Genomic DNA, 23,373 nt, shown 5'->3' on the forward strand with positions numbered 1-23,373 from the left:
GCAGTTGACTGACTTCACAGTGCAACACTAAGCAAGATATGCTTCAGTAGTCAAGTAGATAACAGAGAAAAAAGTATAACTGTCTCCTGTAAACAAGATTTAGATGTGTAGGAATTAGTACTGCAATTCACATCAAAATCAAAACACTCTGTCAAAAGCAAACTGATTCAAAAAATCTTGCAAGTTCTATAAGCTTAGAATCAAAACTATTTGGCATTAAGCTTGAATTAAAGCATATTCTCCTAAATATGAGTCGATAATTTATGTAAACATCTGTCTCTGCAATGCAGATTATTCAGGCATCATATCTGACGAGTTACAGCAGAACTGATTTTTATGAAAATAACGTGGAGTGCATTTCGCTCTTCATCACATCAGTTGGCGATTTTTTCGATTTCATCGAGATCATCTGTATCCAGCCTCCCAATTTTCTTATCTGTTGGGTAAAACAAATTAGTGAATTAATACATTTAAATTAGAAAAAAAAGAAAAAGTTAATAATTTCAAAAATATTCACTAATTTATAAACATAAATACACAAAAATATTAAAAAAATTAAATTATAAAATAATTTATAATAATTCTAAAATTAAGAAATTAATTTTCATATAGATATACTACCAGTGGATTCAGATGAAAAGCATAAAATAAAGTAAGAAATTAATTTGATATATTTTTTATAATTTAAAATTATTCATTATTTTTATAATTCATTAAAAATAAATCAAATAAATTCTGGGTGAACTATTACTTTAAAAGATAAACACTAATGGAAACACTTACTAAAATGCCTCTCATATGTCTTGAGAATCTCCATGCTGCGCTGACTGTCCACCATGTTGACAGCAAGTCCTCTCTTACCAAAACGTCCAGTTCTGCCGATCCGGTGGAGGTATGTTTCATTGTCTGGATTGCCGTCTTTGTCCAGTGGAAGGTCAAAGTTGATCACCACTGACACTTGTTCAACATCAATACCTGTGGATGGACAGCTTGATTATTAATGGTTGCAGAATTTGCACACAGAACTCTATATTCTCTCAAGGCTTTAAAATACAGGTTTGCTTCTTATTAGATATATATATATATTAGATGTAATAATGCACTTACCTCTGGCACAGACATTAGTAGTGATGAGAACTTTCTCCTTGCCGTCTCTAAAACGTTCAATAACTGCAGCTCTCTGCTCGACTACCATTTCCCCACTGAGGAGCGCCACCTGGTGGCCCTCTTTAGACAGCTGGCCTGCGAGCCAATTGGCTGTTTTCCGAGTCTGAGTAAAGATGACAACATGAGATGACTAACTGATAGAGACGCCAACATGCAGATATCCACCAGAGGCAAACAGACTCACATGACAGAAGATCATAGCTTGTGCGATAGTAATGGCTCCGTAGATGTTACAGAGTGCATTGAACTTGTCCTCTTTGCTGTTACAGAGCACGTAGTACTGCTTGATAGTGTCCAGGGTCTCCTCTTCACGTTTAAGCTGATGATGTTGGGATCTGGCACGACCCGCTCAGCAAACTTCCACACAGAGTCCTCAAAAGGTGGCAGAGAAAAGTAACATCTGACAGCCTTTGGGCAGCATTCTGTCAGAGATGGGAAATAGAAACCATTTATTCTCGATCATGCTAAACCATGTTGCATTTTTAGTTTAAAGTTACTTTTTTTTTCATTTAAAAAGAAATTAATTATTATTTTTTATAAAACTTCCATAATTTCAGCATTGGAACGAAGAAAAAACAATTTTTTTTTTATCTAAGGTCCACAAAAATTATATTTAAATCTGAAATTCATGCATATTCATCTCTGTATGTATTAAATGCATTTTTAATAAATTATGTATAAGATCCAGATACAAAAAAAAAAAAACATATAATAAATCATATAATCAGAAGATTGTCTTTGTGTGTTTGCTGGCATGTTCTCCAAAAGCTAGGCTAAGTTCACCTCTGAATGCGGATGCTCTGGTCCTGGTGTCCCTGTGTGGCGATCATCACATCAGCCTCGTCCAGAACAAACACTTTGATCTTTTTTCGGGGTCAATGAGCTTCAGCTTAACGCACCAGTCCAGAAAACCGTCCCAGGTGTGCCGGATGACGATCTGCTCCTGTTGATCGTAACTCCACGATCCACTGACAGAGGACACAGCAGCTATCACACATTTAAATCTGCTTTACACGTCGAAGGAATCTGAGGCTTCATTTTAAACACTTACTTTTATGTCCTCGAACAGCATATGCCAGTTTGACTTCTGAATAGAACTTGCCCATCTGCTCGATGACTTTACCCGTCTGCAGAGCGAGCTCATATGTGGGAGAAATGCACAAACACTGCGACACAGACACAAACAATTATCAACATTTATGTTGTTTCAGTTCACAGTGAAATGAAAACTTGCCCTTGTGAATTTAATGAGTTCATGCAAGAAGATATTTTTGTCAGATTTTGTTTGTTTTCGTTTGTGTACCATGAAAAAGACATGAGGCTAAGTAAATTTAGAAAGATACGAGGCTGAGTAAATGGCAGAAAAATTGTGTTTTATTGAAACAAAAATAAAAAGTTAATTGCAACTTTTTATCTCACAATTCAGACTTTTTTCTTGCAGTTCTGAATTGCGAGATATAAACACTTTTTTCCCCCTCACAATTCCATTTTTTTCCCAGTTTACATCTCACCAATTCCCCCACAGAATAAAAAAGGTAATTGTTACTCTTTATCTTACATTCTACTAAATATATTGTAGAAACTTAATTTTCTGTAAAGCTGCTTTGCAACGATTTGTGTCGTGAAAAGCGCTATACTAATAAACTTGAATTGAAAATAAAGATTTTGAGATATGAACTTACAATTCTGAGAAAAAAAGATATTAAAGGGTTAGTTCACCCAAAAATGGGTTTAAAAATTAGCCTGTGTTTTACTCATCCTCAAAGCATCCTAGGTGTATGTGACTTTCTTCTTTCATTGTCCTGGCCCCTCCAAGGGGGTAAGCGGGTGTTGGTTGTCAACAGTCCAAAAGACATGAAATAAAGTGCGCGCATCCGTAATAAAACATCCCTCACATAGCTCCAGGGGGTGAATAAAGGCCTCCTGTAGCCAATCCATGTGTTTAGTAAGATAAATATCCATATTTCAAACAAAAATAAACACTTTTTTCTCACTTCCGCTGACTGTCGTACGCAAGAGCCATTCCGGTGGATGACGTAAGACGTCAGTGTTGCTTGATTAGTGACGAACGTGGAGACAAAACACTGGTCACGAATTAGAAACACAAAACGAGGATTTGTAAAGAAAAATGTTGGAGGATTTCGATATAAGCCAAGAGCACACTTACTTTATCTGACAAAAAAAATAAAGCCTTGTACACTCAGCTCCTGCATTTCTAAGAGACAAGACGCATAAGTCCTACGTCATCTGCCGGAACGGCTTTCGCGTACGACAGTCAGCGGAAGTGAGAAAAAAAGTGTTTATTACAAAAATATGTTTATTTATCATTTGAAACATATGGATTGCTTTATCTTACAAAACCCCCAAGCCATGGATTCGCTTTTAGGAGGCCAGGACCATTTTTATACAACTGTTGATAAACAAAGCTCATTTTCATTGGAGGGGCCAGGACAATTTTTAATATAACTCTGATTGGATTTGTCTGAAAGAAGAAAGTCACATACATCTAGGATGTTTTGAGGTCGAGTAAAACACAAGCTCATTTTCATTTTTGGCTGAACTAACCCTTTAAACTAACAGATATTGCTATGCTTTGATTAATCACAGTACATTAAGGCAGTCCATTACTGCTTTAATTCTGAAATGTTCTGTTTAAATATATAAAATATTCCTCATCTAATGAACCTAAAGTCTCAAAATTGACCAGTGTCTGCAGTGTCTTGCCTTAACTCAGAATGAAAGGGGACATTAGAGTGAATCTCAGTTTTCAAACTCACCTGAGGCCATTTTAAGCTTGGGTCCACATGACTGAGCATGGCCAGCACGAAGGCTGCTGTTTTACCAGTGCCAGACTGAGACTGAGCGATCAGATTCTGAGGTCTGCGAGTGAAGGAAACACATACAGTCAGGGAAAACATATGAGTGTATTAAAACTCAATTCACACGTACACGCAGAAATATATCACATAAACCTTTTGATGGTCCAATATTGTTCAAATAAAAATAAAACAAATAATAATAATAATTCCAGTTACATATGACAAGGGTTTTGAGCCAAATGGTCTCAAGTGCAATTCACTTTACCTCTGTATTCAATTAAAAGAACACTTAAAATATGTGGACTTACGGTTCGGCGAGCATCATGGGAAGGGCATTCTCTTGGATTTTAGAAGGTCTGTTGAAGCCCATTTCATAAACGCCTTTGAGCAACTGAGGTTTCCTGATATACACATATAAAATTAATAAAATTGACATATGCAAGCTATCTGAGAGGTGTCGGAGCTTCAAAAATATAGTGCATGGTTTTTTTCATATTTATTTCTCCCAAATATTGAACAGTTAGCAGAAATTGTTCTGAATGCTAGCGTTCAAAAGGTTGGGGTTCATACAAAATACAAATAAATCTTGCAAATTATTATTACAATTTAAAATAGCTGTTTTCTATTTGAATATATTTTAAAAATGTAATTTGTTCCTGTGATGCAAAGCTGTATTTTCAGCATCCTTACTTTAGTCTTCAGTGTCACATGATTCTTCAGAAATCATTCTAATATGCTGATTTGCTGCCCAGTAAAAACATTTGTTATTATTATCGTTGTTGAAAACAGTTGTGCTGCTTAATATTTTGGTGAAAAATTGACCTCAAACCTTTGAATGGTAGTGTAAATTCACAGCTTTTTCCTCAGATATTGTTGTTTTAACACTTATATGAAGTACTCACAGTCTCAGCTCCTCGAAGGTCTTGACTGAATAAAGTGGTGAGTTTGGGTCCCTCTGAAGAACCTCCACTTGGTTCGTGTTGTTGACCACATTGCTTCTGATCAGCTTGTTTAGGAGAGACTGAGTGGCTCTGTCCTCTAAATAGTATATTAGGAAAGAAAACAGGCTACTATGATGGTCTCTTACAGTTAATCCGTAAAGTTTTAGGTGTCATTTGAAAATCACTTACCCCCGGATACTCCAACCCAAAATGACAATTTTGTCATTAATCACTTACCCCCATGTCGTTCCAAACCCGTGAAAGCTCTGTTCATTTTCGGAACATAATTTAAGATGCAAGGATGCGCTGTTTTCTTTCTGCGCTGCGCCACTAAGGATGCATCCTTGTGGCGCGGATGATACAGAAGAGCATACGGTGATATGGAGAGACACAGAGGAGACTGCTGACAAAGGAATTGTTGAATAAAGTCATTATTTTTGTTTTCTTCTCTTACAAAAAGTGTTCTCGTCGCTTCATATAACCCAGATTGCACGTCTGATGGCAGATGGAGTATTCTGACGATGACTTTCATACCTTTTATTGACCTTGACACTGTTATTTACTTGGCAGTCTATGGGACAGTCACAGGCCTCCAGGTTTTCATCCAAAATATCTTAAATTGTGTTCTGAAGACGAACTGAGCTTTTACGGGTTTGGAACGACATGGGGGTAAGTGATTAATGACTAAATTTTCATTTTGGGGTGGAGTATTCCTTTAAGACTAAATAAGAACTTACAGCAGCTTAAAATTCAGAATCACTCACAAAAATCTGCTACACTAAACACTAAAAGTCTGCATTAAGCAAATAAACTGGCTCAGTTTTAAATCTATTCAGACTCCAGTTTAAAAATAAACCTTTTTCTTCTTCATCAGATTTGTCACCATCACCTACGGTATAGGAGAGAAAAAAAATAGATGACGCATAAGAAAATGCTAAGAAATATTTTAATGCAATTACTGTTATGTTTTGTAAAAACAAATAATAGTTAAAATAACAGTACACACACACACACACACAAACTGTCATCATTTACTCATTCTCATGCCGTTCCAAATGTGTATGACTTTGTTCCTTAGATGAAAAAAAAGGGGAGATTTTGATTAAAGGATTTGTTGTTTCTTCCATCAATAACCATATAAATCCAAGGTTGTTATGGCATTATTTTGGTCTGTTCCTCACTAAAAATATTTCATGACTTGAAAAGACTCAGAATATAATGCACACTTATAATGACTATAAAGACACTTTATTGTACTTTTGCATTATTTTTTAAGATTGAAAGCTCCAGTTCCCATTTACTGTAACTGTATGGACCAATTTTTTTACACTTTTCAAAGTTTCTCCTTTTGTGTTCCACAGAAGTCACACAGGTTTGGAACTACATAACATTAAATTATGGGCGTTTTAATGCAATATAATAATGTAAAACATGACTACCATCAGTCTTGGGTATATTTGCATCTCCAGCTGCCTTAATCCGCAATTTCCCAATCTGTTTTCAAACAACAGAATTTACAGTTTTAATAAATTTAAATGCACTGCATAGAGTCAATATCCAATAATGAACATTCACAAATTAAGTGTGTGTCAACAGTAACGTCTTAAGCTGATTAAACAAAAGTCACTGAAGCAGATATGTTTGCTAAAAGTGATCTTAATTTAAAATCTCAGTAAGGCCGTGTCTTAAAACTTAGTTAAAAAGCAGTTTGATGGCCAAACCTTGATACGCAGGCAGCCAGCGCCTGACTCGACGCAACTAGTGCGCTAATCCGTTACAACACAATTAAACCACATTTTCACTCACAGACTTGGCTGTAGACTCTTGTTCGTCCACAGATAGAGCCCACGAGTCGGTTGACATGGCTTCAGTCGCAGATATGTGAACTATTAATCGGTCTTCTTGATAAGTTTTTTAGACGGGCTGGCAACTTCAACGAATTAGCTTCGCGAGAACGCGCAAACTGACAGCGAGCGCGCGCACAGAACGCTGTCCGGCCGGAAGTTAGCACAGGTCACTCAGTTCCAGTTTTTCAATTTCATGGAAGTATGTGTGGGTTTTGGTTCATACCAGTAAAATGCTACAGTAAGTTAGTATATATATTTTTTTTATAATAAGCCATTAGTGCAGACAAATATTGCCATTTGTCTCATTTTCTGCTTATATTGACTGAACTTCACTTAAACTAGCAGATTTTGGCATCTCAGGTAACATAGAGCAACTCAGTTGTTCATTTGTGTATTTATTTTTATGCATTAGGTATAAAGAAATACAAATATGTTAAAATTGTGATTTTTGTTTGTGAATTCTGTGCACCAAATTAAAATTCACAGTATCATCATATTTTATATATGTTGTGTAAAAAAAAAAAAAAAAAAAAAAAAAAAAAAAAGAAAAAAACACAACTAATTGCACATGTTGTAAATTATATCAGTTTATACAATTAATTAATTGCAATAATTTTTGGCCAATGGTTAGACATTGTTTACATTAAAATCTTTACTTAAAAATGGTTGCATTGTGATGGTTCCATACATGTATCTCATTTAGTGTGACAACATGCCTCATATGTGTAAACAATATCTTTTCGCAGTGCAATAAGGGAAAATTGTTGAAAATTGGATTTTTTAAAATACACCCGAGGAATGTTCATTGTAGTAAAAAAAAAAAAAAATATTGTTACAACTTGCCCAATTTCCCCTGAATACTGAAAGACAATTAAATTCTATGTACTATTAAGGAGACATGCTTTTGGTACATTTCTTAATTTAGAAGATGCTTTTATTCAAAGCGACTGATTAATACTACAAAGAGATTTATCCTGTTTGGAACATGTTTGTTCTCATTAACCTAAGAAAATCATAATGCTTCAACTTGACACCTGTGTTAAGAATGATAGATTAAAAAGTGCTGGTGGTCATTTTTCTGTCATGCATTCTTGCATTGATCTCAAAACGTCAATTTTGCATTACAGGCTATATGGTTTTATTTATTTTTGCCTGTTTTCTCATAGGGTAAAAATTCAGATTTTTAACATAATTGTGAATTGGAATGTGTATATTTCAAAGACTCTTTATTGAAAAATATTGTGTAGCTGATATTTATGAGTTCCATTCATAGCTTTTGGAAGTTGAATTTGATATATTTCCTTTTTTATTGCAGATGAAATAATCAGCAACTGCTGCAGCCCTCAGTAAATCCCAGCAGATGAGATAAGAGACATTCACAGAGAGCGAGCGAGCAAGAGGGACAGAAAATAGCACATGTTAATTTAATGAGAAACAGAAGCTGAGGTTTAAGCCAAGGCAGCACATCACTAAACACACACACGAGAAGCAAAGACGAGAAGCACACACACACACACACACACACACACACAATTTCTCCTACCAACCTGTTGTCTTTTAAAAAGCCCTGGAGGCTCCATATTGATTGTCATGGTTACATCCTCTGCAAAACCAGATTAATCACACATGCCACGGCCATTAAATGCATTCAGACAAAAAAAAATAAAAGCATTCCTGTCCTATTGAAATCAAGATTGTGAGCTTAGCATTCACTGGAGGGAAAACATGAATGATGGGAAGACAAAAGTGGCGGATAAAGGGTACAGAAAAGGACTTGAGACCAAAATTCTCAATCTGAATCCTTTGCATGATCTATGATCTCTCACCCTCCCCTCGTTCCCCCCTGTGCATGGTGTTGCATTTCAGCCAGTGGCACCCCTGGCTGTCAAATAGGATACTTGAATGGGCTCTCGTCACTGATTACGGGAGAGACACAGAGGTGGGGGAGCGGGTAGGTGGGTGGTACAGATGCTGAGGGGAGAACTGAGCATTGGTAGGGGGCTGGTGGGGTTCGTGTTCATCTGTTGCACCAGACAAGCTCTCGTTTCCAGCTCTGAGCTTCATAACCACATGTTGCTGCGCTGATTGACTGCATTAACGTTCCTCCAGCTGCTTCTTTATCTGTCATTCTCTCTCTCACTCGGTACCTCCCTCCCGTTCTCCGTTCTGCTCGGTTTTTGTGCCCATCTCTAAGAGGCAGAGAGCTTTCCAGAGTTGCAACCAGATGATATTTTGGACCTCACTAATTCAGACGTCGAGAGAGAATTGCGAGTGCTGCAGATGTGAGGTAAGAGTTCTGCTTTGAGAAAAGTGCATGAGGAAACTAAAGTCAGAGGATTGAGAGGAAATATTTTGTTTTAGATTCAAGGTGAATTTGGGAAGTGTTTTCCAAAGCACCAAAGAGGGATTTCTACAAGTGATGCGTCTGTAGTCAGATTGGTGGAGATGCGGGATCAACAGGTGGTTGTTTCTGTGCCGTGTCTACCGCAGTGTGTGTGGTGGCAGACGTGAAGTGTGTGTTGTGGGTGATTTGACTGTTTCTTTGGGAGCGATTCACACTCCGCTGCTCTGGGGAGAGGATGGTTGGATGGGAGGCTGGGGTTGATTATTGGGTTCATCTCATTTGGGGTCCCATAGGATAGAATATGAAAGAATACCACAATTACATTTTTATTCCTTGCTGAGGGCAAACAAAATCATATTGTTGTTAAGAATTAAATAGATTTTGACCTTTACTTGCACTTTCAGCTCTGCCAGTGTCATTTAAAATCTTAAAATGATTATTTGTGTGCTTTTAACATCATTGTTTACCTGCATGGTTTCATTATCTGTACTAAATGTTTATTTAGTATGGAGCAAACTGGCATATTAGAATGATTCAATTCAGCTTTGCATCACAGGAATAAATTACATTCTTCTAGAAAACATTTATTTTAATTGAAAAGAACAATTCACAATTTTGATCAAATAAATGCAGCCTCTGTGAGCATAAGTGATTATTATTTTTGAGGTTTTTTTTTATTGGTTGCCTGCATGACTTCAGTATCTGTTATAAATGTTTCTTTAGCGGCGAATCAGAATACTAGAATGATTTCTGAAGGATCATGTGACTCTGAAGACTGGAGTAATGGCTGCTTGAAAATTCAGCTTTGCATCACAGGAATACATTACATTTTTAAACATACTATGATAAAAAAAAACAGTTATTCTAAATTATAATGATATGTCACATTTTTGATCAAAAATATATGCAGCCTAGGTGAGCATAAGAGACTTTTAAATAAGGTTTTATATCATTGGTTAACTGCATGACTTCAGCATGTGTTATATCATGTTTAAAGATGATACTGACACCTTTGCTTTGTGCTGAAATGTCCGCTCCTCTCAGGACACATGATGGCAGTGTTTGACCGGCTTGCTGTGTGTGATGAGAAAGCAATCTATTGCACTCCTCTGTCCACTCTCATCCCGTCATGCGGCACAGTGCCAAACCCTAATCTATTAAGAGAGGGGGTGGCGTTCCTCTGTGTCTGAGAGAGTTATGGCCATGTGGACACCTTGATGAAAGAGTCTGTTTCTGTTCTGTGATAAAGGGGATCTGTTTAATCTCAAACATATATGTCCTCTGAGAATAGTTTTACTCATAAATCTTGGCAAAAATATTGGTGTCAAATTTCCAAAACACTGTCCCACTGTGGAAGTTCAACAAGTCGTCTGATGAAAATCAGAGGATTGATATCTGTCGTGAGCTACGTGATAATGCAGTTTGCATGTTCTTTTCTTTTTTTAAAATAATCTTGGATATTGCTCAGAGACTTAATGGAGTTCTTGGTTGTGTTTGTCTGAGGAATAGCAAATAGGTGGGAAACATATCACAGGTGTTCCTCTTGTAATTCATAAGACAAAATAAACAGTGACACATGAATAGCATTAATAGTCAACTGATATGGGCTTTTCAACGCCTCATGTAGTTTTTAAAGTGGCTGACAGCTGATATAATGTTGTTACATTATAATTAATTCAAATGAGATGGCAAAATAATATAAAGTATATTAATGTTAAACAAAGCTTACAAGAACACATATTGTTTTATTGAGCATCACATCAGCATATTAATGATTTCTGAAGGATCATGTGACACTGAAGACTGGCTGCTGAAAGTTCAGCTTTGCATCACAGGAATACTTTTTTATTAAATCAATGCAGCCTTATTGAGTATAAGAAACTTATTTCAAAATTTATAAATCTTACGACCCCACACTTTTGTTGATATTGTATAATATTATTATATCATAAGCTAATATTTTCTACTACTCTACAGTATAACTTGGGTAATTTGGTTGTGGAAAGATTTTAGGAAATGTTTGAGCTCATATTAAAATCTCTGGGTTTTGTAAATCTAAGCAGTGTGAGGCATTTTTGAGATCTTTTCCAAAACTCTTTTGTGGTTTTCAGACAAAACCGAGAAGCAGGTTTAACAAAAGTCTTTTATTGTCATTGCTGTTTAGGAGAAACAATTGCAATATTTTATATACAGTATACATCATAAAATCAAATTCTTTCTCATTTTTATTGTTAGGAGGTTGCTTGTTCAACTTAATGGAGTTTTCAGTTATGATTTATTTGTCAACATCTCAGATATGTCTTCTTATGTCTTAGTAGAAATAAAAAGATACAAACAAGACAATTGTTAACATATGAGTACAGAGTTATGAAACAAATGTTGATAAAAACTCATACTGAGATCTTTTGGGGAATTTGCATTCTGGCAAATCTGAGCAGAGTTTGAGACATTCAGAGAGATCTCTTCTGAAATGCTAGACTGAGAGCACTGGTGTCTTTTTCTAAGGAAAGAAATATGTGATGCATTAGATTTCCATTTCAATTCCATTACTGTCCAAGAGAATCAATTGAAAAGTTAAAGAGATCTCATTTGTGCTCTGAAAACCAGTTAATTTGAGTATTACATCATGATAATCGCTTTTTCTGGAACAGTCATTAATGGAACTGAGAGACACAGACGCTGATCTGTATCATATAGCTGTTCTGGTTTTGTATTCCTGTAGTCTGAAGTTCTGTGCACTGAGGTCAGGTAAAAACTGACTCGTCATGACATCAGCACTGCATCTGTTACAGTGCCCATGGCTTGTTTGATGTGCCAGAGGTGTCTGTTCCCTTTGATGTTGCTGTAGCAGACATGGGGAGGGGCGGGGGGGGGGTTGGACCAGTCAGAGGTCTTCATTCAGACATCAGAGTGACATCAGGATAACGCTGTTGTCTTCTCCTCTTAATTAATGCGACAGGCATAAGGGCAGTGATGAGTTAGATGTGTGACGTTTGTGAATATGAATGACTTGAGTGCAGCTACATCGGCCTCAGAAATACTGGACACTTAAGCCACACTTCAAATTTGTGAATGTCACTGCATTAGATATGAAATATCAAACCAGGTGGCATTTATTTGAAGGACAGATTTGCACAAGCACACTTTTTGTGCACAAACACACACAGTTTGTATGGTTGTAGATCATAAAACAATAGACATACTGTTCGAAATGAGTTTTTGGCAATTCTTATTGGTCAAACCTTAGCTGAACATGTCCAAAGTTTATGTGATGATAAAATACAATTGCGGTTACTTCTGTCTTAATCTGATTTTTTTTTTTTTTTGTAAACATTCTTAAAATAAGATCAATTTAACTTGAGAAACAAAATATCACAAGATACTGCATGTGACTTGTTTTCAGAGAATATATTTTGAAAGTTTATTTTTCTCATTAGAGTCAATGAATATACTTTATGATTTAATGTAATTTTCTGGACAATCTGGACATTGTTAACAATGTAAATGAATGTCAATAAATAAATAATCAAACATGGTTAATAAATATACTGTATGAGTTTATTATGTTATAAGATATGTCTTGTTTATATGATATGTCTTGTTTTATTGCTTAAAACAAGAAAACACAATTAACAATAATAACAAAAATTCACAAACATTTATACACTGTTCACAAAAATAAATGTGTCAAAAATTATAAATAAATATAGATTGGCCCCTAAGAGGTATTTATTTAATTTATTGGCATTCTGCGAGATATATTGTAAAACACTGTATCAATGTAATCTAGGGTTTTTAGGGAAACATCCCCTCTCACTTGCACTGGACAGAACCACCATCATGCCGGGCCTGATCAACAAGAGCAAATGGAGTGCTCTGCCTCTCAGCATCTCGGACATCACTTCCTGTGTCAGGGGTTACACCCTGGCAATGACAGCCTCCTTGACCTATGAAAACATCGAAGATCACCCTATTGAGGGTGAGTATGTTGTCAGGCACATTAATTTTGATATTTCTGAAATGATATAAATAGTTAATGGCTCTTTCTAAATCATCACTATTATACATAATAATAATAAAAAAAGATTTAGGCCTAAAATAAAGATTTATGTCATTTCCATCCATTTGGGTTACACAGTTTTCCAATAAACTAACTGTTAAACATTGTGTGATCCATATTAGTTAGTCATACACTATAAACAGATTTATACTGTATATTTAGCATTATTAAAATGTCTTACATTTTAACTAGTTGAATATTACTTGTTCTGTTCAGCTAGCCATACAGTATTTTTCGCAATGAACAGATTAATAGATGCAAATAGTTAATAAACTATGCCACTTTATCAGTTTAAATACATAAATCTTAAATTTAGACCAAAATATTTTTTTTTTTTTTGGGGGGGGGGGGGGTATAGTATTGATTAAATCTAAACTTCAGCATTAATTCTTGCCACTGTGTCATTGAATCCACCAATGAAATATAATCTTAAAAGATCAGACCCAGTACATATTTTTTTGCAGATTTGTCATTAAATATTGATTTTGTCCAAAAGCACTTATCCTCTTCAGCTTTTGACAAAAACCACAATTGTGGTTCTTATCCTCAAAAGCAATTTGGGATGAAATGCATCAAACCCTTTATAATCACAGTAATACTTCAAAATGCCGTGAATGAAAGAGAAACACTTTCTTTTGCCAAACTCAGCTATTTGTGTGAAGTCTAGAAATGTCACCGGCAGATTGCTGCTCTGCGGTCTCCAGTGTCGTATCGACTCCAGCAGATTGGATTTTGCATTGGTCAGTGCTGAAAGCACTAAAACGGAGGATTTAATTTCTGTCAAGTGCAAAATTAGCTTTGTGGAAAGATCAACTATCGCTATTGTGTTTGTCTGTAATCCTGTGATTCATGCAGGAATCTTTATATACCCTCTGGAAGAGGGCAGCGTGGTGGTTGGGTTCGAAGCCATGATTGGCAGTCAGATAATAACCGTGCAGGTCAAAGATAAAACGAAAATCGATGACTGTTGCTTTGATTGCTGCAATGCCAATGGAACCCCACAGAGCGGAGGTGGTAAGATTTTATGCTCATTTTAATGCTCATCAAAGATCTTACTTAACTAATCCCTGATTCAGAGCTTAAACGTAAGGCCTGTCATGGTGTCTGTCGAATCCAGTTAAAAAATTTGTTCTTCCAAAAACGTAAATTTGCTGAAAATTTACTCACCCCCAGGACATCCAAGAGTTTGTTTCTTCATCAGAACAGATTTGAAGAAATGTAGCATTACATCATTTGCTCACCAATGAATGCTCTGCAGTGAATGGGTGCCGTCAGAATAAGAGTCCAAACAGCTGATTAAAACATCACAATAATCCACAAGTAATCCACACACCACTCCAGTCCATCAGTTAACATCTTGTGAAGTGAAAAGCTGCATGTTTGTAAGAAACAAATCCTTTGTTAATAAAATTTCAAATCACTGCTTATGCTATATGAGACCTCTACCCATCTGAATCAGAACAGAAATATGCATAAATCAAGCAACTTTTACAAGTGAAAACAGTCCAAATCAGTTTTCTAAAACAAAATATGTTAGTGTATTTTTGTGGAAGCAGATTAGTCTCAAATATAATTCACCTGCAAAAAACACGATTCACACATGCATAGACAATTTCACATGCATGAAACCTAATTCACGTACACACACAAAAAAATTCACGTGCGTGAAAATAAATATATTTTCACAAAAAAAAATTCACATGCGTAAAATAAAATTATATATTCATAAAATACAGATCATACAAATCCAAAACACAATTCTTAGATATACAACTGTGCACAAAAACCTTTGAATGTTTAAAATGTATGAGTGTCTGAATGCGAGCAATCAGAATGCGAGCTTAGCATTCAACCAATCATATCATAAGCCACTGGGAGTGCATTCAAGGAGCACGATTCTGCGCACCTTTTGCACTATATGGATTATTTAGAACGGAAATTAAGCCTTTACATCAGTAATCCCATAGACAGTAAAGAAAATGGACACAGCGACTCAATTGGAACTCAATTGAGACAAGTGAAGCCCATTTTTAGTGGTTTTTTAGCACTTCCGTTTCTGACGCGCAGACTCAAACAAAGGAAGCTTCTGCCATTATTGTGACTTCATCTGAACATGTGCAAACTGCTCTCCTTGAATGCACTCTCAGTGGCTTATGATATGATTGGTTGAATGGTAAGCTCGCATCTGATTGGCTGATTGGCTAAAGAGTACGACAGACCCACGTGGGAAGAGAGCTCTGCCAAGAAAGTGTCAAAAACACACACACACAAATCCGAGTGGATTCTTAGTAAATGACGATTTGTACATTCAGACACTCATACATTTTAAACATTCAAAGGTTTTTGTGCACAGTTGTATATCTACGAATTGTGTTTTTGTGCATTTGTGAAATGTATTTTATGAATATATAATTTTATTTTGCGCAAGTGAATTGCTTTTTTGTGAATATTTTTTTTTTTTTTTTTTTCACGCACGTGAATTTTTTTGTGTGTGTACGTGAATTAGGTTTCATGCATGTGAAATTGTCTACGCATGTATGAATCGTGTTTTTTGCGTGAATTATATTTGAGACTAATCTGCTTCCATATATTTTGATGTGAGAGGAAAGCAGGGGATGGACTTTTTCACTGGAAGAAGCACAATTATGAATTATCGACTCATCTTTTGGTCAAAAGGCGACGCAAAATGAAAAGCCTTAATTGTGGATTTGTTTCTTACAAACCTTTTCTTACACATGCTTTTCACTTCACAAGATGTTAACGGATGGACTGGACATGTATGGATTACTTGTGGATTATTTTTTGATGTTTTTTAATCAGCTGTTTGGACTCTCATTCTGACGGCACCCATTTACTACATTGGTGAGCAAGTGATGTAATGCTAAATTCTCCCAAATCTGTTTAGTTGAAGAAACAAACTCATCTACATCTTGGATGGCCTGAGGGTGATTAAATGTTACACAAATGTACATTTTTGGGTGAACTATTCCTTTAACACATCTTATTAAGTTTTTTTGTTGTTGTTGTTGAAGTTGACTTTCAGAGGCTCTACTGATGAATTCTCTTGCTGCAGGACATATCGTTTTGGATGAGGATCAGGAGAGGACAGTGCTGGTGGTCAGTCTGGGGTCATTCCCCCTCTGGAGACCATTAATATACTGGTCAGTACCTCCTCTGAGCTCCGCACACTCCCTAACGGGGGAATTCGGGTGACTCACCACCCGTCTGCTCTCCAAGAGTCCAACGTTCTGTCAAGAGGAGCAGGCATTTTCGCCCAGCACTGCTAGGAGGTGTGTGAATCGTTAGTGTTATTATAGTATTTACACGGAAACACTGTATTTATAATCCTTTAACATTCTGGTGTCTGTTTCTCAAAAATCCCAAATCCAAAACACTTAGTCTGAACTTTTCAACATACAGTCTTCGATTTAAAATCTATATTGTGCTTTGTAGATAATTTCAGCTTTATCTGCTCTGCCTATTCCATGGTATGTAAATGTTATACTTTTTTAGGAAATTCAAGATTAAAGTTTGAAACTCTCCCATTGTTTGATATCAGTGTAATATTTACATACTTAATTGCATTTCCCAAACTAAGGACTTATAAACTAGTTCTTTTTGTGAATCAAAAAATGACAGGACAACCAGTGTGGTCCGATTCCTGAATAAATGACTCTTATGAATCAGTTTTTTTTAGTTGGTCTAAAACATACAGGACAACCAGTGTTAACGGCTCCTTTCATGAATCAAAAACATTCTGACTGGTTGTTCATATGACATGCAAGATTAAAAACATTGTTCTGACATTTGCATACTGTATTGCGATTGGTCTTCGTTCTTGCATTTATTTGCATACAGAATTTTTACTGCCATCTGTTTTAACCCATCTCTAGGTATCTTTCAGCTTACAAGATATTGTCACATGTTGATCAAGCAAAATCTACAACATGGGAAATTGGAAATTAAACAAACATCAGACCCCACTGACTTCATATCATATTGGTAAACATGAAGTTTGACTCTCTACCTGCTGATTTGTCTCAGGAGGGATCAGCATCAATGTTCAGTGGGGCAGCCCACGAGCAGACGGCCTCAGGTGTGTGTTTTGACTGCTCTGTTGGAGGGAAGAGACCATCAACTCCATTGACTATGAGTTAATTTCCATCTTGAGATCAGAGGACCGTATTTACTGGCAGGTCAGTTCCTCCATCCTCATGCGTGAGAACCTAGCATTTTTAGAATTTAATATTATAACCCTGATGATCATGGACTTTATTTCCAGAGAATACACAAATAAATATGTAACGCATGTAAAATGTAATGATTTATATGTATTAAAATGTTTGGCAAATGTATAATTGTCAAATATATCCTGACAACCTTCTAGCCTAAAACATGTTTTGATATGTTAATAGTTTGAGGTGCTCACTTTTCATACTGAAACACATGTCTATCTTAATACACTGCAGATTGCATTGGATGATAAAAGTGCCTGCAAATGCAAAAATTTGTAAAAAATGCAGTCAGCATATTCTTGTTATTTCAGCTGGGACCGTACCCAATGATGGTTCGATTGTTTGATAGCTTAGCTGTATTATTGGACTTCGAGTTGTTTTGCAGTGTTATCTGGAAGTTGCAGAAGGTTTTAGTGTCCGTAAATGTGGTCTTATTTTAGATGCTTAGAAGTTTCTCTGTGCAGGTATTGGAACGCCCTCACATGAGCCTCCCTGAGCAGCCACGCTGACCCCATCCGGCTCGCTCTGCCACCACCGCATTGTGGGCACACTGGCAGACAAGGTACCACCTACGACTGCCGTGTGAGATACTCATCATTCTACCCTAGTGGTGTGGTAGCACAACATAATTACAATAATTATACTGTTTATCATGATCTGAAAATGTAGCACGAAACAATGACGAGCCTGGTTCTTTTCGTAAGGACATCAAAAAACATGCAGCGTGACCCTGTATTCCGACTCCTCAACGAATGATTTCCTTGTAAACTTGTTCTTTTTAGTGACTGAAAAAATGGTACAGCACAACCAATGAGTCCTGACCTTCCCGAATGATGACTCTTATAAAATGGTTTCAGTTGAATCAGACATTTTCAGGTCAGCTGTTAGCAGACTTGTATGTCTTTTTCCTGGGTTGATCATGAACTCTTTAAACCTTTTTATATGTTGAGAATCACCAACATACATCCTAACTAGTGTTAGGTCCCGCGATTTCCTGTTTCAAAGCTAACTCTTATGACCAACCGTTCTTTATTTCAGCGAATCAAGTAACACAGAAGCACAACCATTGCGTAGCTCGTCTCCCAAAATTACATGATTCCTCGTGAGTCTGGCTTCCTTTCTAGTGAAGTCATGAAAGCTCCAGCGTAACCCTCAGTGTGTCGCTCTGTTCCCCCGAACAAATATCGAGTGACTCTTCTGACTCCACCTTCCTTTTAGAACACAGTACAGTGCAACGACAGTAGCCTCATCTCGGAAACAATAGAATCTCTCTAGTTGGTCTCGTTTTTAGTGAATCAAAACCCGGACGACCGCAACCAGTGTCGTGTGGTTCGCGCATCGAATGAGTGACCTCTAGATGAGGCCAGACTTTGTAGCCCTTGATATCAGCGTAGTTCCTGACTGGTTTGTTCATCTGCGCGCACCAGGACACATGTCAGTCAATAATGAAAACATAACAAACTACACTATTAACATATACGGATATGTTTACATTGTTTTAGGACTAATAAGTGGTCTGAAAACCTACTAAGTGCCGAACCTGACACGCTATTAGTTGGGTTTGCATGTTTATGCTTGTCCTCTAAAAAGCATTGTGACCAAGAATCGTTTCTGATCTTAATGTTGAATCTTCCCCACCAAATGCTGTTTCTTCTTATGTAGATTTCCATTGGGTCCTCACATGGACAGACAAACAAGTTCACAAGCCACTCTGACCTGTGCTAACTGGACAATAGAGTCAACCTTTCAGCACAAGCCAGTGCTGTCTCCTCCATGTGCCGAAAAGCTTGTCCAAACAAGAAGTGGTTAATTAAATCATAGGCTATTGAAACATCATTCCCAGGTCCACAGCTTATATACATCATTTCTCCGCTTTATAAGCACTGTTTAGTTGAGCTCTATATTTCTTCCAGCCACCCCATCATTGCACCTCGACCTCCACCGACGTCTGAGAGGCATAAATGAATCCCTCGATGCCTCATAAGCTGCGCGCCAAGATTGCCTCACTCTGCAGGTGACCCAAAGCCAGTATTGTGCAATTGAATTGATAAGGCAGCCGAGTCAGAGGGGCAAACGTTCAGCCGTATTGATGCTGCCAACGCCCCTGAGTCTAATACAGCTGCTGTTTTGAAGAAATACCGCCACTGTGGGAGTCCTTCATGTCTGGCAGTAATGCATCTCATTGTCCGCTGTCATAATTCACTGTTGTGCCTCCACATGGAGAGGTTTTAATTCTGTACAGAGATAGTAATTCTTCTTTTCTTTGTGTAGAGCCCCATCTGCCACACGTTCTCATCGAAGACGGAGACATGACACCGGAGGAATATGATGAGCATCTGAAAGGACGGACGATTATATAAAGGCCACGAAGAAGGACTGCAGTAATGAAAAGACAGTGAGTGAGACAGTGAATGAGGGAATACAGAAAACAGACATAAATACAGATGGAGTAGATCGTACAAGGACAAAAAATATCAAAACAAGTAGTACAACACTACAACGCTTTTGTGCTACTTTTTCAAACTACGTATAATTGGTAAAGTCTAGCAAAACATATTATTTTGCAGCCAGGAACTGCACAGGAAGTGGTGATTGTTTGAAATAATGTTCTCAAGATGTGTTTTTGGGACTGAGAAGTTCATAAGCAAACCAGCATGTAATATAACAGATCAAGATTTTTTTGTGGAATGATTTGTTCACTGACAAGAAGTTCTGAAAAGTGTTAAGGGGCAACCATAGTTTTTTGAACAAGGAAACCACAGTTCTTTTAGATATATAAACCTAGGAAAAAAATGATAAAACTGTGATTTAATTATTTCCATCCAGTCAAATTCAGTAAATTGTCACTTATTTTATAAATACAGTAAAAAATTAAAATAAAAAAATAAATAAAACAAATGGTTAAATATTACAATTTTAAATACAATTTAAAATAACTATATTATTTATTATTAAATATATTATTATTAAATATATTATTTAAATATATTTTAAAATGTTTTTATTCCTGTGATGCAAAGCTGAATTTTCAGTAGTCAATTTTTATAGAAAGTTCAAAAGAACAGCATTCTTTGTATGTCTTTACTGTCATTATTGATAACTTTAATGCATTCTTGCTTAATAATTTATTTTATTTTATTTTATTTTTTTAAATACATTTTACTAACCCCAAAGCTTTAAATGGTAGTTTATATATTCTTTCTGAACTCTTCCATGCACCTCTTTGTTTGTGACTCCAGTCACTCTCTAAAACAATCAGGGTTTTTAACACCAAGCTGTAAGATTAAGCCTAATGACACTCATACTGAAAATCAAGTGTGAAATCAAATTTCGTTAGGTTACCTATTTAATGCAAAATCTCTTGACACTTCTTGCTAATTGTCGCTTCAGGAGGTAATTACATTAAGTGGGAATGTCAGCACAGATCCATGTTTCTTAGCAGTGCAAAGCTTCAATTGCTCGAGTGCTTTTCCTCATCAGGAGGGAGAGAACATTCAGCCCTAAAATCATCTGCAGTGAATAGATGTTTCTATGGAAACTGTCAAAGGTCTTCGGCTGAGTCCATAGTGTTTCTACCTACCATGTAGCGAAATAAGAGTTAACTTCACCTCCTTTGGGATGTGTGCTCTTTTAATTAAATATTTAGAGCACGAGAGGGGAATCCGTGAACCATAAAAGATTTTCAAAATTATGATCTTGGCTCATAGTTTCACATGCTTATAAATATCTAGCTCTATCAATCATTTGCTGACTTGAGCAGATTTTTTTTCGAATAACAGAAATGAAAATGATCATTTATGTGATATTGAACACAAAAGGAGAAATTTTGATGAATGTTCTGTTTTTTTTTTTTTTTTTCGTAGATGATTTTTTTTTGTAGATGACTGAATCTGAATTTGGAAAATAAAATAGAAATTACAATATTTGTGCTCACTTTTATACAAGACATTTTTATAGAAGGCGTGTGTATGTAGAAGAAAGCTATTTCCAGCAAAGCGAGCCAGGGAAACAGCGGATTTCTGAGAAGTAATTTAATGTACAGTGAACTAACAAATTGAACCGTGATGTAAAGTGGTTGAAATACATCACTAATTTGAGATTCTTTCTTCAGAGCAGTTCACAATAGGCTAATTGGGATCCCTCGGATGAGCTTGAACTCTGTCAAGAACATAGGATTAGAAACATTTCACACACACTTCCCATCTTACAATCAACTCTTACCCTTTCATTGCACAGTTTGCATCCACAACCTCCAGGTTATTATCACCCACATTCTTTGTGAAGGTTTTTTCTTCTTCTTCTTTTTTTTCTGTTCTTTCTTTTTTTTTTCCTGGGTCATCTCAATAAAAATTATATCTAAATGATAATTTTTGTACATATCATTTATGTCATTAATATATACAATACTAATATTTTGTGTGCATTTTTGCACAAATGTATATGTATAAATACATATAAATACACACACACACACACACACACACACACACACACACACACACACACACACACACACACACACACACAGACAGTCATTTTTGGATATTATATAAAAAACAGAAATGCTTTTACAAACACACACGCACATACACACACGCACATATACACACAACATAAATTAAATACATATATAGTATATCTATTTATTATATTTTTATTAATATTTTTTGCATATTATTTCTATATATACAGAAAATAATTTATTGTTAGTATATAATAATAATATGTAAAATATGCCAAAAATTACTATTTTAGATTGTGACAATGGATTTTTCCATCAAATTGCCATCATATGTATTGCTATATATAAAGTATACTATTATAAAAAAGTTATATATGATATATTTCAGTTCTAAAATTCATTTTATTTGCTGTACTTTGTTATTTTAAAAAAAAAATTATAAAATGTGCTCAATTTTATGAGAATGATATTTGAAATGAACAATCTCTTAATGTTCTGAAAAATGGCTTTATTTTCTTTATGAAAAAATGAACTTCTTATTTTTTATTTTATTTTGATTTTGTTGTTTTAATGTGACATGTTTTTGTGAGATTCACCAGCTTTTTTATTATCGCCTTCAGTAATGGCTCTTTCTCTGGCTGATGTGTGGTGTGTAGGTGGACATCATTCGGAAGAGGCTCCATAAAGACCTCCTCCACAACCCTGTGGTCATGCTGAACTTCTGTCCAAACCTCAGTTCAATGACCTCTGACCTGCCAGGAGCATCAGGGAGGAATTCATCTTCCTCTCATTGACCGCAGTGGAAGCATGAGTGGGGTCAACATCAATCGAGTTAAGGTAGAGGGTGCTTGTGTTTCTGTGTTAAAGCCAAATCTGCCCCTCACTCCCAATGCTCATTAACTTTTGATGACATCCCTAATTTATCTCAGCAGTTTAAAACCCCAAAGTGCTTCAGTCATGTTAATAACCATTAATGGAAATGGGTTTTTATATACACACAGCAGTGCTTATTTAACTATGAGGACGGATCATCCACGTGTGTTCAGCAGTTTCAGTCTGATTGGATAGTTTTATGCAATTTTATGGGAGTTGGAGAGTTCACCCAAAAAAAATCACTTAAAATGTACTCACCCCTCAGGTCATCAAGATGTAGATAAGTTTGTTTCTTCATTACATAAGATTTGAGAGAGAAGAGAAATGTAGCATTACGTCACTTCTCTGCAGTGAATGGGTGCCGTCAGAAGGAAGAGTTTATAAAAACATCACAATAATCCACACAACTCCAGTCCATCAGTTAATGTCTCATGAAGTGAAAAAGCTGCTTGTTTGTAGGGGAAACAAATTAAAAGCGTTTTTTTTTTCTTTTTAACTTTAAACTGACCACTGGCTAAAATATGAGTTCTCTATCCACAATATTGATTCAGTGAAAAAAGTGGTCTCATCTGAATCAGGAGAGAAAGATGCACAGATCAAGCACCGTTTACAAGTGAAAATATTC

General features: G+C 36.1%; 2 pseudogenes; one reads left to right on the top strand and one right to left on the bottom strand.

Annotated features, from left to right (window-relative positions):
• Positions 1–112: 112 nt before the first annotated feature.
• On the bottom strand, positions 113–6,866 carry LOC109048469 (annotated as a pseudogene).
• Positions 6,867–8,758: 1,892 nt separating this feature from the next.
• Positions 8,759–23,373, top strand: part of LOC122144990 — a 36,561-nt pseudogene continuing 21,946 nt past the window's right edge.

The sequence above is a fragment of the Cyprinus carpio genome, unplaced genomic scaffold (assembly GCF_018340385.1).
Source record: "Cyprinus carpio isolate SPL01 unplaced genomic scaffold, ASM1834038v1 S000006815, whole genome shotgun sequence".
Lineage (NCBI taxonomy): Eukaryota > Metazoa > Chordata > Actinopteri > Cypriniformes > Cyprinidae > Cyprinus > Cyprinus carpio.